This window comes from Zootermopsis nevadensis, unplaced genomic scaffold, assembly GCF_977971745.1.
Source record: "Zootermopsis nevadensis isolate Lab colony 2312 unplaced genomic scaffold, Znev_1.0 Znev_ptg000030l, whole genome shotgun sequence".
In the NCBI taxonomy this organism is placed as follows: domain Eukaryota; kingdom Metazoa; phylum Arthropoda; class Insecta; order Blattodea; family Termopsidae; genus Zootermopsis; species Zootermopsis nevadensis.
In genome coordinates, this window is record NW_028259162.1 from 22,991,962 (window position 1) to 23,005,660 (window position 13,699).

The 13,699-nt window shown below is 40.9% G+C and overlaps 2 long non-coding RNA genes across 5 annotated transcripts in view; both read left to right on the forward strand.

Annotated features, from left to right (window-relative positions):
* Window positions 1-520: 520 nt before the first annotated feature.
* LOC147872222 (uncharacterized) lies at window positions 521-6,260 on the forward strand. 4 transcript variants are annotated; one of them, XR_015537864.1, is made up of 6 exons: window positions 586-805; window positions 901-1,619; window positions 2,663-2,907; window positions 3,331-4,241; window positions 5,241-5,367; window positions 5,564-6,260. It is a non-coding gene; the product is annotated as an uncharacterized LOC147872222 (long non-coding RNA). The 4 variants fall into 4 exon arrangements; XR_015537867.1 differs by having other exon boundaries at window positions 5,241-5,313; window positions 5,560-6,260; XR_015537865.1 differs by having other exon boundaries at window positions 588-805; window positions 5,560-6,260.
* A 1,474-nt stretch (window positions 6,261-7,734) lies between these two features.
* Window positions 7,735-13,699, forward strand: part of LOC110833787 (uncharacterized) — a 58,401-nt gene continuing 52,436 nt past the window's right edge. Inside the window, exons 1-2 of the long non-coding RNA XR_015537868.1 lie at window positions 7,735-7,887; window positions 8,360-8,457. This is a non-coding gene — a long non-coding RNA (uncharacterized LOC110833787). The remainder of the gene's footprint in view (window positions 7,888-8,359; window positions 8,458-13,699) is intronic.

Sequence of the window (13,699 nt, forward strand, 5' to 3'; positions counted from 1 at the left end):
TGATTTATAGGTAGACGTGCAGGTATTCAAGAGTTGTGTCTGGTATCAATCTGAGCAGGGTGTCGAAGGTTGCTCTGTGCAGTAACATAACGGCGACCGACAGGTTATGTGACAAATGTGCCCTAGGATGTAGGCGATGTAGATGCAAATTGTGGGCTACTTGTTTCATAGTGCTTCGTGCGAAGTTGATTGAGCTGTAGTTTATTGGGTGTGGTTGGATTAATAAATTATTTTATGATTTTTGAGGTTATTTAAGTGATTGGTAGTTGGTTTCTTATAGGCGAAGTTGGTAGCTCGTTTCGCCTTAATTTTTTTCTTTACTTCCTGTCGTTTTTAAAGGAGAAGATGTGTCACTAATGGTAGTCACGGAATAAAGTTTGAGGTCTTCATAATTTTACAGTCTTTGGAGTGGTATTTCAGTCAGCATTTGGTTCGGCAGTGCCGTGTAGTGTTCGCGGACGTTCATGTACCTCAGGTGTATTGTCGGTAGATGACAGGACAGTTCGTCAGGGTGCGCACATATTGATCATTGAATATCCCTCATGCTCCGCCGGTGGCGGAATGTGTTCGCTGTTTTTCAGACGTTGTCGTCCCTGCGTGCGAGAAAATGGCGCAGCTCCTCTGCTGTTATTGTTTACTTCGGACGGCGTGATGGTAGGATGCATGCCCAGTCGAGTGCAGCTTTACTCTCTTATATTTCCAATGCTTGCAAGTTTATTTTAACTGATGTTTGTCATCTTTCTCCTGTGTGAAGTACGTAAAGTGGGAAATATTTTGGTTGCACGAAAGGCCGGATTAGTTGCCAGTAGGTTATTAATGTGGTGTAGAGTGCCTTCGTAGTAAGAATTAATACTGGTCTCTCAATGCGGATGTTTATTTCTGTACATGGTTTTGTTTCAGGTAGGCGTGAATGCAAGCATATGGGATACTTCAGCCGTTATGCAGTTTCGAATCCATCATTACTACGGAGGTAGCAAGACTTTGCTCCGGTAGCTGACATGACCATTGTGCATGATGGACACAATTCATCAGTCGATGCGATTGGGATGACCCACAGACTCGTGGTGGCAGCCTCTGTTTTTGTGACTTGCATGTGGAAATTCAGTAGCTGTTGATTTAAATTTGTGCAAGAGCTTATCGCAGTGAAGAAGCTAGAAGTAAGCAGCTAGGGTTACAGGTTGTAATGTTGGTTATGTGGCCACCACACCACACCACACCACAGTTGCCCACTTTTGATTCCTAGTGACCAAGTATGGGGTGTTCGTAGCATGCCTCACAATGCCACAAGGAAGACCTCAGGCCCTCGTGCGATTATATACCTTGCTTTCCGAGGAGGTGAACTGTTATAGATTTAGTGGGAGTGCCTAGTCTGTCTCAAAGAGGAGTTTGAGATCAGGGCATGTGCTGAGTAGCAACTTTCATGTGAACTGTAGCTGTAGTGTGTGTTTACTGGCATCAACGAAGACATGGAGGACCAATTTGTCTGAATATCAGTGTTTCAGAAGATCAGTTGTGTGCGTGATGGGGAAGCAGCTTTTTTGGAGTTGGAGATGTGAAGAACGAGACAGAAGGAAGCACCTGGAGTGTTTGTTACTTGGATAAGGAATTGCATTATTCAGGTATGTTAGAGAGTAGAGTTTGTTTGCATTCCATAGATCCTTCTTAGGAGTAATCCAAAGGATGCAGTACAAGTCATTTCATACAATAAACATAAACTTCAGGACTTCATTCAATATACGTAAACCTCGGTACTTTTGACACAATTACAAGAACGTGTTTCACATATGAATGTACATAACCTTCAGATTTTGCAATTCAAGTATGAAAGCTAATTTCAGTGCAGGCTTGAATACATTTATATCACAATTTAGAGTTTTAATTGTTGGTTGGTGATTATTAAATAACTTGACACGTGTAAAGTACACTCCTCTTTGACATTTAGCAGGGTTTACATCTTGTAATTAAATTATGTACATCTGTATTTCTTTTAAAATTATCCAACTTTTCCACCACAAATGATAGCAAGCAGAGTATAAATTCACTTGCAAGTGGAAGTATATTAAATTTACGAAATAATTCTCTACAATGTAAGCTGCTTTTGACACCTGCCATTGTTGTGATTATTTTCTTTTGCATGTAAAAAGCCTTATTACTGTCTGTTGAATTCCCCCAAAATATTAATCCATAAGACACCACAGAGTGGAAATAAGCAAAGTAAACTAGCTTTATAGTATCTATTGTCATGGGTGGTATGACTGTTCTGATGGCAAGGCACGCAGAGCTTAATTAGGGAATAATATACTCAGTGTGCTTCTTCCAATCTGAGGTGTTGTCAACTTGTAAGCCAAGGAAATTGTTTGTTTCAACTTCCGCGTTTAATTTCTCATCACCGTAACATCTCCTTTTGCCTCTGTATGTAGGTACATGCACATTCACAACATTCCCTAGGGTGGAATGCTCACCTCGGGAGCTTACAGAGTTGTTCACGCCGACATTGTCGGTGCCCCGGCATATTCCTGCAGGCAGTCCACATCCCTTCTGTACTCACGTTTTCGGGCATATGTATTGTGCAGTGTTGATGGATGTCGTTCCGTGCGCCGTGATGTCCGCTCGCTTGCTCTGTGTTGGGGTACTGAAGTATGTATTTTCATTAATGTTCTAGGACACCGGCCATGCCGTCATCATGAAGTTACCTCCTTCAGTTCCCTCTGGGTGTTCTGTTTGACAAGGCTGGGGTGAAGAACCAGAACGATATTGGCAACAGTTAGATGACCTGTTACTGGCGAGTAAAACCTCTGTGTTGTGCGCCAGACACAAGATAGGGCGTTGGACCAACATTTCTCAAAGAGAGAGCATATTAATTGGCTCACAAAGTGCAGCTTATGTATAGAGCTACAATAACTTGATGTGAGTGAGTGTGTGTGTGTGTGCGTCTGTCTGTCTGTTCATAAGAGGCACCAGTACAAGAAGTAGGACACTGTCTTCTGACTTCATATCACAAAGAATATTAACTGGATGAATATTCGGAATATGTACCAAGTTGGAAGAGGAATACTTTTTCTGCCAAGCAACGGTAATGCTCTGACAGAGGCTGACTGCATGTTGGATGTTTGTTCTTACGTGTCTAATCCCCTGTATGTCTATGAACGGCATTCCCCCCCGCCCCCATTTCAGATTAAGTATTTGAATAAGCAGGAGGCACCCATTAGATAAAATAAGTTGGCATGAGATTGTTCCATTTCGGACGACTTTGCCTCCAATGTCTGTGAAAGTGGCCCCTTGAGATTCTAGATTTCTTGTGTATCTTACACCTTTCCTGGTATATTGCAGGAGGAGTGCACCAACACTAGACAGACTGACATCCGAGAGAAGACCGCTTGTGTCCCCGATGGTTGGCCGTCCTGTTGCTGAGTGCGTACATGGAGAAGAGGACTGAATGCAGCGTGTAAATTTTGTGTGCCTCTGGAGAGGTGGTGCAGTTTTCTGTTATTTAACCCATTGACAGGGGCTTGCTCTGTTGTGGTAATTGTGTTGCAAGTGTGATAGCAACTTAGATATGAATCATGTGAACGTGTAAGGTGTGGATGTCTAGTTATGTGTGTGGGGTGTTCTACGGAGTGTAGTAAAATAGTAGAAATGTCGGCCGCAATCACATTGCGTTGATAAGAGTCTGCTTCATAGTGTGGTGGCCAACACATCTCGGAATGAGAGAGAGTTTGTCATGTGTGACAGGCTGTAAGTTGCAGGTGCTCTTGGCTTTGGCCGCAGCTTGTCACCAAAGATGTGATTCCTCTTCCTGGAAAGAATATGTTATTTCGTTTTATCTGCTTCATCCCATTTCACATTCTCAGTTCAAGCTAATGCCACAGGAAGATCTTCAAAACGTCAGTCATTGTGAATCTGTTCGGAAGCAGATGGGGGGGGCTCTGCAGTTTCACTCGTTTAGGAAGTGCGGTGATGAAGATCTCTGGCATAGCTATACCGGACAGTCTTGATAATAGTGGGTGTCCGTTCTCTGACCCAGGAGGGCTTTAAAAGTGTGCTGACCACGCATTACTTAGTTTGTATTTTCTTCATGTAAATCTGTAAAGAGATGTCAAAGCGGGAGGTAACGGGAATACTTAGTGATCATCACCGAGAGGGAGTTTCCAAACAGTCGTTAACGGGAGATGCGCAATAGCAGTTGTCCTATGATCGAAAAGTGTGACTTGCCAGTGATGAGATTGCTTTTTGTAAGTCAGGTAAGTGCAATGAGTTTTATGGATTCTGTGTGATTTTCTGCAAGTGGTTTTCAGCGAATATTGCCGGCATTAATTTTGTTGGTAGTGTATTAAGTGTTGATTGCTGCATGTGCCAAAATGAAGTCTGACGAAGGGAAGTTGGTGTTGTTGAAGTACGGTCACCAGTGGGCTGGGTCGTTGGGTGTGTTATAGATGCTCGTGAAGTACAACCTGGTGGCAGAGGGGCTGTGTAGTGGCGACATATGCAATAATCGTTTATAGTGCTTCGTTCATTGAGCTGTAGTTTACGAAATCCCACAATTACTTGTGAGAAATTATCGTGCAGGGAGAATGTCGGTGCTGAATTTGCGTGATGTCTTGAGTGCCAACATGAAATGTGACGAGGATAAGTTCGTGTTGGAAAGGACGTGGACGATTTCACTGGGTGATTTATAGGTAGACGTGCAGGTATTCAAGATTTGTGTCTGGTATCAATCTGAGCAGGGTGTCGAAGGTTGCTCTGTGCAGTAACATTCCGGCGACCGAGAGGTTATGTGACAAATGTGCCCTAGGATGTAGGCGATGTAGATGCAAATTGTGGGCTACTTGTTTCATAGTGCTTCGTGCTAAGTTGATTGAGCTGTAGTTTATTGGGTGTGGTTGGATACATAAATTATTTTATGATTTTTGAGGTTATGGAAGTGATTGGTAGTTGGTTACTTATAGTTGGTAGCTCGTTTCGCCTTTTTTTTTTCTTTACTTCCTGTCGTTTTTAAGGGAGAAGATGTGTCACTAATGGTAGTCACGGAATAAAGTTTGAGGTCTTCATAATTTTACAGTCTTTCGAGTGGTATTTCAGTCAGCATTTGGTTCGGCAGTGCCGTGTAGTGTTCGTGGACGGGCATGTACCACAGGTGTATTGTCGGTAGATGACAGGACAGTTCGTCAGGGTGCGCACATATTGATCATTGAATATGCCTCATGCACCGCCGGTGACGGGATGTGTTCGCTGTTTTTCAGACGTTGCCGTCCCTGCGTGCGAGAAAATGGCGCAGCTCCTCTGCTGTTATTGTTTACTTCGGACGGCGTGATGGTAGGATGCATGGCCAGTCGAGTGCAGCTTTACTCTCATATATTGCCAGGGCTTGTAAGTTTATTTGAACTGATGTTTGTCATCTTTCTCCTGTGTGAAGTACGTAAAGTGGGAAATATTTTGGTTGCACGAAAGGCCGGATTAGTTGCCAGTAGGTTATTAATGTGGTGTAGAGTGCCTTCGTAGTAAGAATTAATACTGGTCTCTCAATGCGGATGTTTATTTCTGTACATGGTTTTGTTTCAGGTAGGCGTGAATGCAAGCATATGGGATACTTCAGCCGTTATGCAGTTTCGAGTCCATCATTACTACGGAGGTAGCAAGACTTTGCTCCGGTAGCTGACATGACCATTGTGCGTGATGGACACAATTCATCAGTCGATGCGGTTGGGATGACCCACAGACTCGTGGTGGCAGCCTCTGTTTTTGTGACTTGCATGTGGAAATTCAGTAGCTGTTGATTTAAATTTGTGCAAGAGCTTATCGCAGTGAAGAAGGTAGAAGTAAGCAGCTAGGGTTACAGGTTGTAATGTTGGTTACGTGGCCACTGCACCACAGTTGCCCACTTTTGATTCCTAGTGACCAAGTATGGGGTGTTCGTATGATGCCTCACAATGCCACAAGGAAGACCTCAGGCCCTCGTGCGATTACCTTGCTTTCCGAGGAGGTGTACTGTTATAGATTTAGTGGGAGTGCCTAGTCTGTCTCAAAGAGGAGTTTGAGATCAGGGGATGTGCTGAGTAGCAACTTTCATGTGAACTGTAGCTGTAGTGTGTGTGGACTGGTTTCAACGAAGACATGGCAGACCAATTTGTCTGAATATCAGCGTTTGAGAAGATCAGTTGTGTGCGTGATGGGGAAGCAGCTTATTTGGAGTTGGAGTTGTGAAGAACCAGACAGAACGAAGCACCTGGAGTGTTTGTGACTTGGATAAGGAATTGCATTATTCCGGTATGTTAGAGAGTAGAGTTTCTTTGCATTCCATAGATCCTTCTTAGGACTAAACCATGGGATGCAGAGCAAGTCATTTCATACAGTAAACATAAACTTCAGGACTTCATTCAATATACTTTTGACACAATTACAAGAACGTGTTTCACATATGAATGTACATAACCTTCAGATTTTGCAATTCAAGTATGAAAGCTAATTTCAGTGCAGGCTTGAATACATTTATATCACAATTTAGAGTTTTAATTGTTGGTTGGTGATTATTAAATAACTTGACACGTGTAAAGTACACTCCTCTTTGACATTTAGCAGGGTTTACATCTTGTAATTAAATTATGTACATCTGTATTTCTTTTAAAATTATCCAACTTTTCCTCCACAAATGATAGCAAGCAGAGTATAAATTCACTTGCAAGTGGAAGTATATTAAATTTACGAAATTATTCTCTATAAGGTAAGCAGCTTTTGACACCTGCCATTGTTGTGATTATTTTCTTTTGCATGTAAAAAGCCTTATTAGTGTGTGTGATAAGGAATTGCATTATTCAGGTATGTTAGAGAGTAGAGTTTCTTTGCATTCCATAGATCCTTCTTAGGAGTAATCCAAAGGATGCAGTACAAGTCATTTCATACAATAAACATAAACTTCAGGACTTCATTCAATATATGTAAACCTCAGTACTTTTGACACAATGCAAGGACGTGTTTCACATGTGAATGTACATAACCTTCAGATTCTGCAATACAGGTATTAAAAAAAATTACAAATTAATATACATAAACCTCAGAATTTTAAATAGAAATGCAAAACCACTTTAAATATAGATTATAGATATACATAAAACTGAAGAAATTTCAGCAGAGGTGAAATAAACTGCAGAATGGAAAGTGTGAGTGATGAGGTGACCTCTCAATGCACGCTTGAACACCTTTAAATCATTTAGAGTTTAAATTGTTGGTGGAAGATTATTAAATAACTTGGTACGCGTATAGTACGTTCCTTTTTGACGTTTATTAGGGTTAGCATAGACTATACAAAAATTATATGCTTGTAGTTAATTTTTATTTCAATGTTGTTGAGATTTGTCAAACTTGTTTCCACTTGCAAAATAAAAGTCTAGGTGTCCATGAAACCCAAAGTTTCTGGAAATAAATATGACATGCGCCCTGATGTGGAGAAAAGGTGTTTAGAGTATTACAGTAAGTGCAGTACGTGAAAGTATTATAACAATGCCGCATGGAAGTTACTGTAACTAAAACATTTGACTTCCCTTACTCGTTATGTCAAAGCGGGAGGTAACGGGAATACTTAGTGATCATCACCGAGAGGGAGTTTCCAAACAGTCGTTAACGGGAGATGCGCAATAGCAGTTGTCCTATGATCGAAAAGTGTGACTTGCCAGTTACTGTAACTAAAACATTTGACTTCCCTTACTCGTTATAACTTGAAACTGTTGCTTGTGTTTTCCAGGTCGTGGAGACAGCATCTAGTGCTCTGAAGTCGAGCACGGCGGATCCGTTCTACCGTCGTCAGTGCTGGGAAATAATTTGCTGTTTCTTGGTGGCATCCCTGAATTTTAATGATGATGAGAATAGAGTGCAGCAGCTGTTCTCCTGTCCAAGGTATATAAGAGCAGTTGGAGGCAGAAGAATATTGTCAAACTAACCTCATTCTTGATATTAAAAAAGTGTACAAAATAAAAGATGATTTTCCAGCCTGATGGTACTAACATGACATAACAGATTGTTAATCACTGGCTTTTCTTCGCAGAATTGTAAGCGAGTCCCAAGGCAGTCTATGAGGCACTGTTATAGATTTTTCTCTGAGCACCCAGAACTCATTATTTACTGGTACAGTGAGCCCGTTAGAGGCTGTATCACAATTAGTTTGGGTTTAGTATCCTGCCAGTACCAGGAGGCTTCTACAAGTAATGTATTTCTTTGTCATATCATAAACCCAGATTTCCCATTTGCTCTGTGCCTCTTACATCAGTTGCTGATTTAGGAAGTAGCTACTGCATTGGCCACTGTTGTGACCATTGAACATTAGGATGTGAGTGTAATTATCTGTACTCATTGTGATTCGCTGTTGCAGTTCTGATGATCCACATGTGGAGATCTCCGCAGTCCATGGGATTCCGTACAGATTGCAGGACAAGCAAGCCAGAGCCACTCACCAGATGGCAGTCACAGGTAAGTTCATCCATTTGAGTAAATTGTTTAATAAACTTCTTTTCTGAATTACAATGCCATTATTGAAAGAAGAAGACCTTTTTTCCTGAAAGGTAGCAAATGGTTTTAATGAAATGAAGAACTTGTCTATTTCTTCTATTGAGACTACAAAGAAACAATGAAGAACGTGATTTTTCTTTGCCAGTGTAAGGAACCACATTTTGAGGCTGACCTCCACATAGTTCTATAATTGAGAATGCATGGAGTTTACCTCCATGCTCCCACTGCCTCATGGCATTGCGCGTAGTCACAAGGATAACTTCAGCTGATATAGCGAACCATTAAATGTTTAAAAATCATAATCTGTGTTGGTTTTCTGTAAGTCCAAGTGGTGTTAGAACCCAAAGACCACTGTGAGAACCTGAAATCTCTCTTAAAACCACATTTAGTATGTGAACTGGTTGAAAGCGTCTGACATACTTATTTCTGCTTTATATCTGGAAAAGCCAGTAAGGCCTGTTGTGTATGTTGGTAGGAGTGTTTGTTGCTGCAGCCATGAAAGAATTACGACGGTGTTCCTTGTGTGTCACTACACAATGGTGGCGATATCACAGGAAGCTGGTGAGTTCAGTTTTATAAATTTAGATTGTTCAACATTGAAACAATTTATATTACTGATGGTGAAGTTTCCACCTTTGCTTCCAGAAGGCATTATAAAGTGGCATTACTGATGGTGATATGGAAAATAAATCTAATTGATACGGCTACCTCTTGCCCCTTGTCGGTTGAATTCACCTTAGTAGTAGAAGTGCTACAGATGTTGGCTGTGTTGTAGTGGCTTGCCATTTCTTAATCTTTCATTTACGTCCTTTCTTCATGACATCAAAACAGGCGAACCTGAAGGGCATGGACCCTTCTGGTGTTTATAGACTCCCTCGCTGTCATAACGGGGCATGAGGAGAGGGAGCCGTGTAAGCCGGGACACCTCGGCTCCAAACAGACGGCAAGCGAACTGTTCGTAAAATATCCACTGAATCAGTGGCAAGGGAAGTTGCGTGGGTCTGACGTGATGTGTGTGAGTTGTAGAGTTTGTAGTTGCAGTATTATGACGTGTGGAATAATGGCCCACTTGGCGAATGTTTTAAATTTGCTGGGGGGGAGGAAAAAAAGGCTCCAGTATGAATCTGTAAGCGAGGGAGTTCAGAATTTGTCAGGTCGCTGGTTGTGACCCGTATTTAAAGTTAACTTGTGAATGGGTTTGTAATGAACTTGACAGAATTTGTCTTCTGAATATGGAAGGTGCTTGTTCATTGGCTAAGGTAGGAGTGTTAACTGCTTGGTGAAGTAAAACTGTGTGTTCTTAGAAGAGTGTGATGTCTTGATTTCTTGAATGTGAATGTATTTTCTCTTTCTGGGAGTAGCAGATTACGAGAAACAGAATGATCCTTCAGATTGTACTGAGCACCACGTGACCTGCGTACTGCTAGCCAGAGAAGCGTTGAAGTACGTGCGGCAACAGTTGGCAGACCGACTTGATGTCAGAAGATTAAACCTGCTGGGACAAAGAAGGAACCTTGTATCCGCAAGAAACTGATATCAGTCTGAACCAGGCATTCGTTGTGTGAGTACATGAGCATTAGAATGTATTTGATGCGGTTGTCATGTGAGAGAGATGAGTCTGTCCAATTTTATTAGGTACTTTAGATGTTGTGAACTTAAATGTGAGATTTGATATGTTGAAAGACCTATGTGCGGTGAGAGATTGGCATAATTGCAGTATCTGTGGTATGCTAGAGGCATTCATGATTCTCTAGTGAATATATTGTTCATAGGACATCAAAATTGGAGGTTAGGTGTAGCTTGTAGACGAGGGTGGTGACTATTTGTGATAAGGTTTTGTTACACGTGAGATGTGTGCAGTGCTGAGGAGCCTTTAATATGGTCTGTTTACTAATTAATAAGTGAGCATTTGCCAGTGTAAGTAATTTAGTTTTGTGCACAGTGAGCGGAGCTGCCGGGATATTTTCTGTGTTTGTGCTTAATTTTAGAGTTTGCTGTGTTGAGCAAGGGGATCGGTTACAAAACTTGTAAGTTTGGGGTGTGGTGTTTGTTATGAATTTGGATTTGCTTGCAAAAATGGAGATGACTGTCAGAGGTTCCATTTATTTGAGACTTAACCATAAGTTGAGAGTTGTCAGGTGTCAGTCTCATGGACATGTGATGAGGCTCAGTATTACTTCTGGTATATTCCGTGGTTGTTGGTGGGGTAAGGGGATTTGCATTAGGATCGAGGAGTGGTGTGGTTGGTTGGAACCAAGTATAGAAAGGCAGTGCCACTTATGTGGGTCACAATGTACCAGTGGTGGTGTTCGTCAGGATTGTTATTTTATGTCTGTAAAATGGTTGTGAAGAGTTCTTGGCTTAGGAAAGACTAATTTGTTAGTGTTGTCAGTCAGAGTGTTCCTTAGGAAGAATGTAGAGATTGTGTTTTTGTGTGTGTGAGAGAGAGACAGGCTGAAGTTATTGACCATTTAGTTTGGTTAAAGATTGTTGACCTGGAAATGAAATGATATATGATGTCTGTTTGGTGTTCGTTGACCACCTTGGCTGCTCCCTCATAAATATATTTTTACATAACCCCTCCTTCCTCTCATCTTGGGCTCCCATATCGCACCCACGAAAACCCTCAGTTATTTTTTAGAGGGCAGAAATCAGGAAGGAAATGCATACAATACGAAACCCGTGTCTCCCCTCCATTCATTTCTAGAACTTATTACTACTGTAAGAATCCGTGCTGAAATGGAAGGGAGGGGACTTTAAGTGGTACAGCTCTTTTGCAGGATGTTTGTTAAAATATTAGATGTTCGAGCCGTCTGTGAGTGAAGATTCCTTTGCGTATGATTCTTGGAGGTAAAACGTAGCTTTGTTTGTTGCACGTTTTATTGATCTTGTTATTGGGTAGTCAATCAACATACGATTATGATGTTGAAGGGGTCCCGGGATCTTAATAAACATTGTGACCACAATCAGAAATTCTCGTGTAGACATGCTGGCAATTCCGTAATCAGCGTGCACTAAAACTCATCTCGTAAAACTGTTTATTGACGTAATGTCAGATACAAAATATTGTTTTGTAGAATTGCTTTCTTTATTTTGTTGTGTTTCTACTTGTTACATTGAGAGTGCTGCTGCTGGTGTCATGGAGAGATGTTTCCTCAAAGTAAGAAATTTTTGGTGGCTCCTTTACTTAGTGGGGAATCCCCACGTCCATATTACAGAATGTCTAAGTATTTGCGACCGGGTAGGTGGCCCCAGCACCCTGCCAGTTTCTTTAGCACTTACAGTCATCCTTCCATCATGTTATGTGAATTGGGTGTGGAGCGAGAGAGAGAAGGCAGGCAGTTGTCTTCTGGCAAACTGCTGCTTCTGTAATTGCTGGAAATGTGACCATACGAGTAACCAAGACTTTGAATAAAAATCTGCCCCAAGATGTGGGCGTAGGTGTGCGGATTGTTTTAAAAAGGGTAGCAGAAAAATTGAACGTAGTTTAGCGTAATGAATGGCGCGTTGCTTTGGTTAACAAGGAAATGATCATTTGTTTACCGTAACTGAAACAAATTATTTACGAACACACAGTCACGAAGGTCATATTGAACGGCTTTTCGCGTTTGCTTTACTTCATCGTTTTGTCGTCTGATTTGACTTCGTTTGTCCCCACCATTTTCCTACGTGATACGACCATAATTCGTTGCGTTGGATACGTTACTGGGCGGGGGAAAAGGGTCCCTTTGTAATTTATGAAAGTGACATTTGACAACTTGCCGAAGTGTAGCCTAGAACGTTTGTACATTGGCCGACAGAATTCGTGTATTTCTACATTGATTTGAGGTCTTGTTCGTCCTCGTAATCGTTAAAAAACAACTCGGCTCAATTTGAATACTAAGAAAAGTGTTAAAACTAGCTACTACGTGTTTGTCCAGGAAGGCACAGATGTTTTGTAGTTGGTAGTATAGCCAGTATGATCTGAGTTTTTATCCATTTTTGTTGTCTGGATTTGGAAACAGTTATTATTGAAATATGATATTGTGTAATATTACCAGTTAGGATTCCAGTGAGACAGATTAGATGTTTGGAAGAAGAAGATGACAATAATGATGACAGTAATTGCAGTAAACTTGTCTTCGCGATGTGTGTGTTACTTTTTTTTCAGAATTGTCACCTTTACTCAGAACACCTGATGTGATCTGTATATGCCATTCTGGTCGCTGTGGTGTGACAGCAGATAGGTTGCGGTGTTTAAATATCAGTGTTGTAATGCAGTTTGGAATAAGCAGGGTTCCTAATGACGTAGGATGTGGAAAGAGGCAACTCCATTCTGAATGAATCTGGTTACATGTGGAATGTCACGGCCATAGCACTTTGGAATTTCCTGGAAACTCGGCTATGCTGTCAGAGGAATTTATCTTCATCCAAGATTGTTTCCTTCCACACAAAAGACTGAGCTACGCCGCAGTTTAAAATATAAGGTGACATTTTCATTGATCTGTCTTTTACACGAACATTTGTCATTTCAGAGTTGGTGACCATGAAATAATGACTTTTTGTACAGACTGGATGCAGCGGCTTGTTATCGTTTAGGTTCAGCTGTAACAAGGTAAATGTTAGGTGGAAGGAATATGTTGTTTGTGGCAATTCTTACTAATATAGAATATCACAATTTCTTATCTTAAATAAGAATTATTAAGAAATCTGTCAAACTGCCCTCCACTCTTTCCATTTTAGTTTTGATTAGATCGATCATTGCTGGTGGACGTCGTGGTCTCTTACAATTGAACAAAGTTTGAGGTAAGGGATTCCTATTTATTATTATTGTTCATCACATTTAATGTTTTCATCTGCATTTTTGAACTCGTGTACGAGAATTAGACTTGTCTTCTTTTTAACACAATTTCAATTAACATTAGATTGACTTGTGTGTGTTCACGGCAACATTGATAATAAAAGAATATTCCAGTAGGCAATTAACTTTTTACAATTTTAAAGGAATTAAACGTGTTTCGTGGCCCAGAATCTTAATAAAAATATGTCGATGCTAAGAAGTGGGGTACATATTCTGAATAATAATTCTAACACTTTACAATTCCTGATACATCGACATTATTAAAGCGTTTTAGGGAACTCTGAAGAATTTTTATTTCGGATTTAGAAGCCTAATTATCGACGAATCTCCCTACATCAGCAGATTAAATCCAGGGAATGTTTG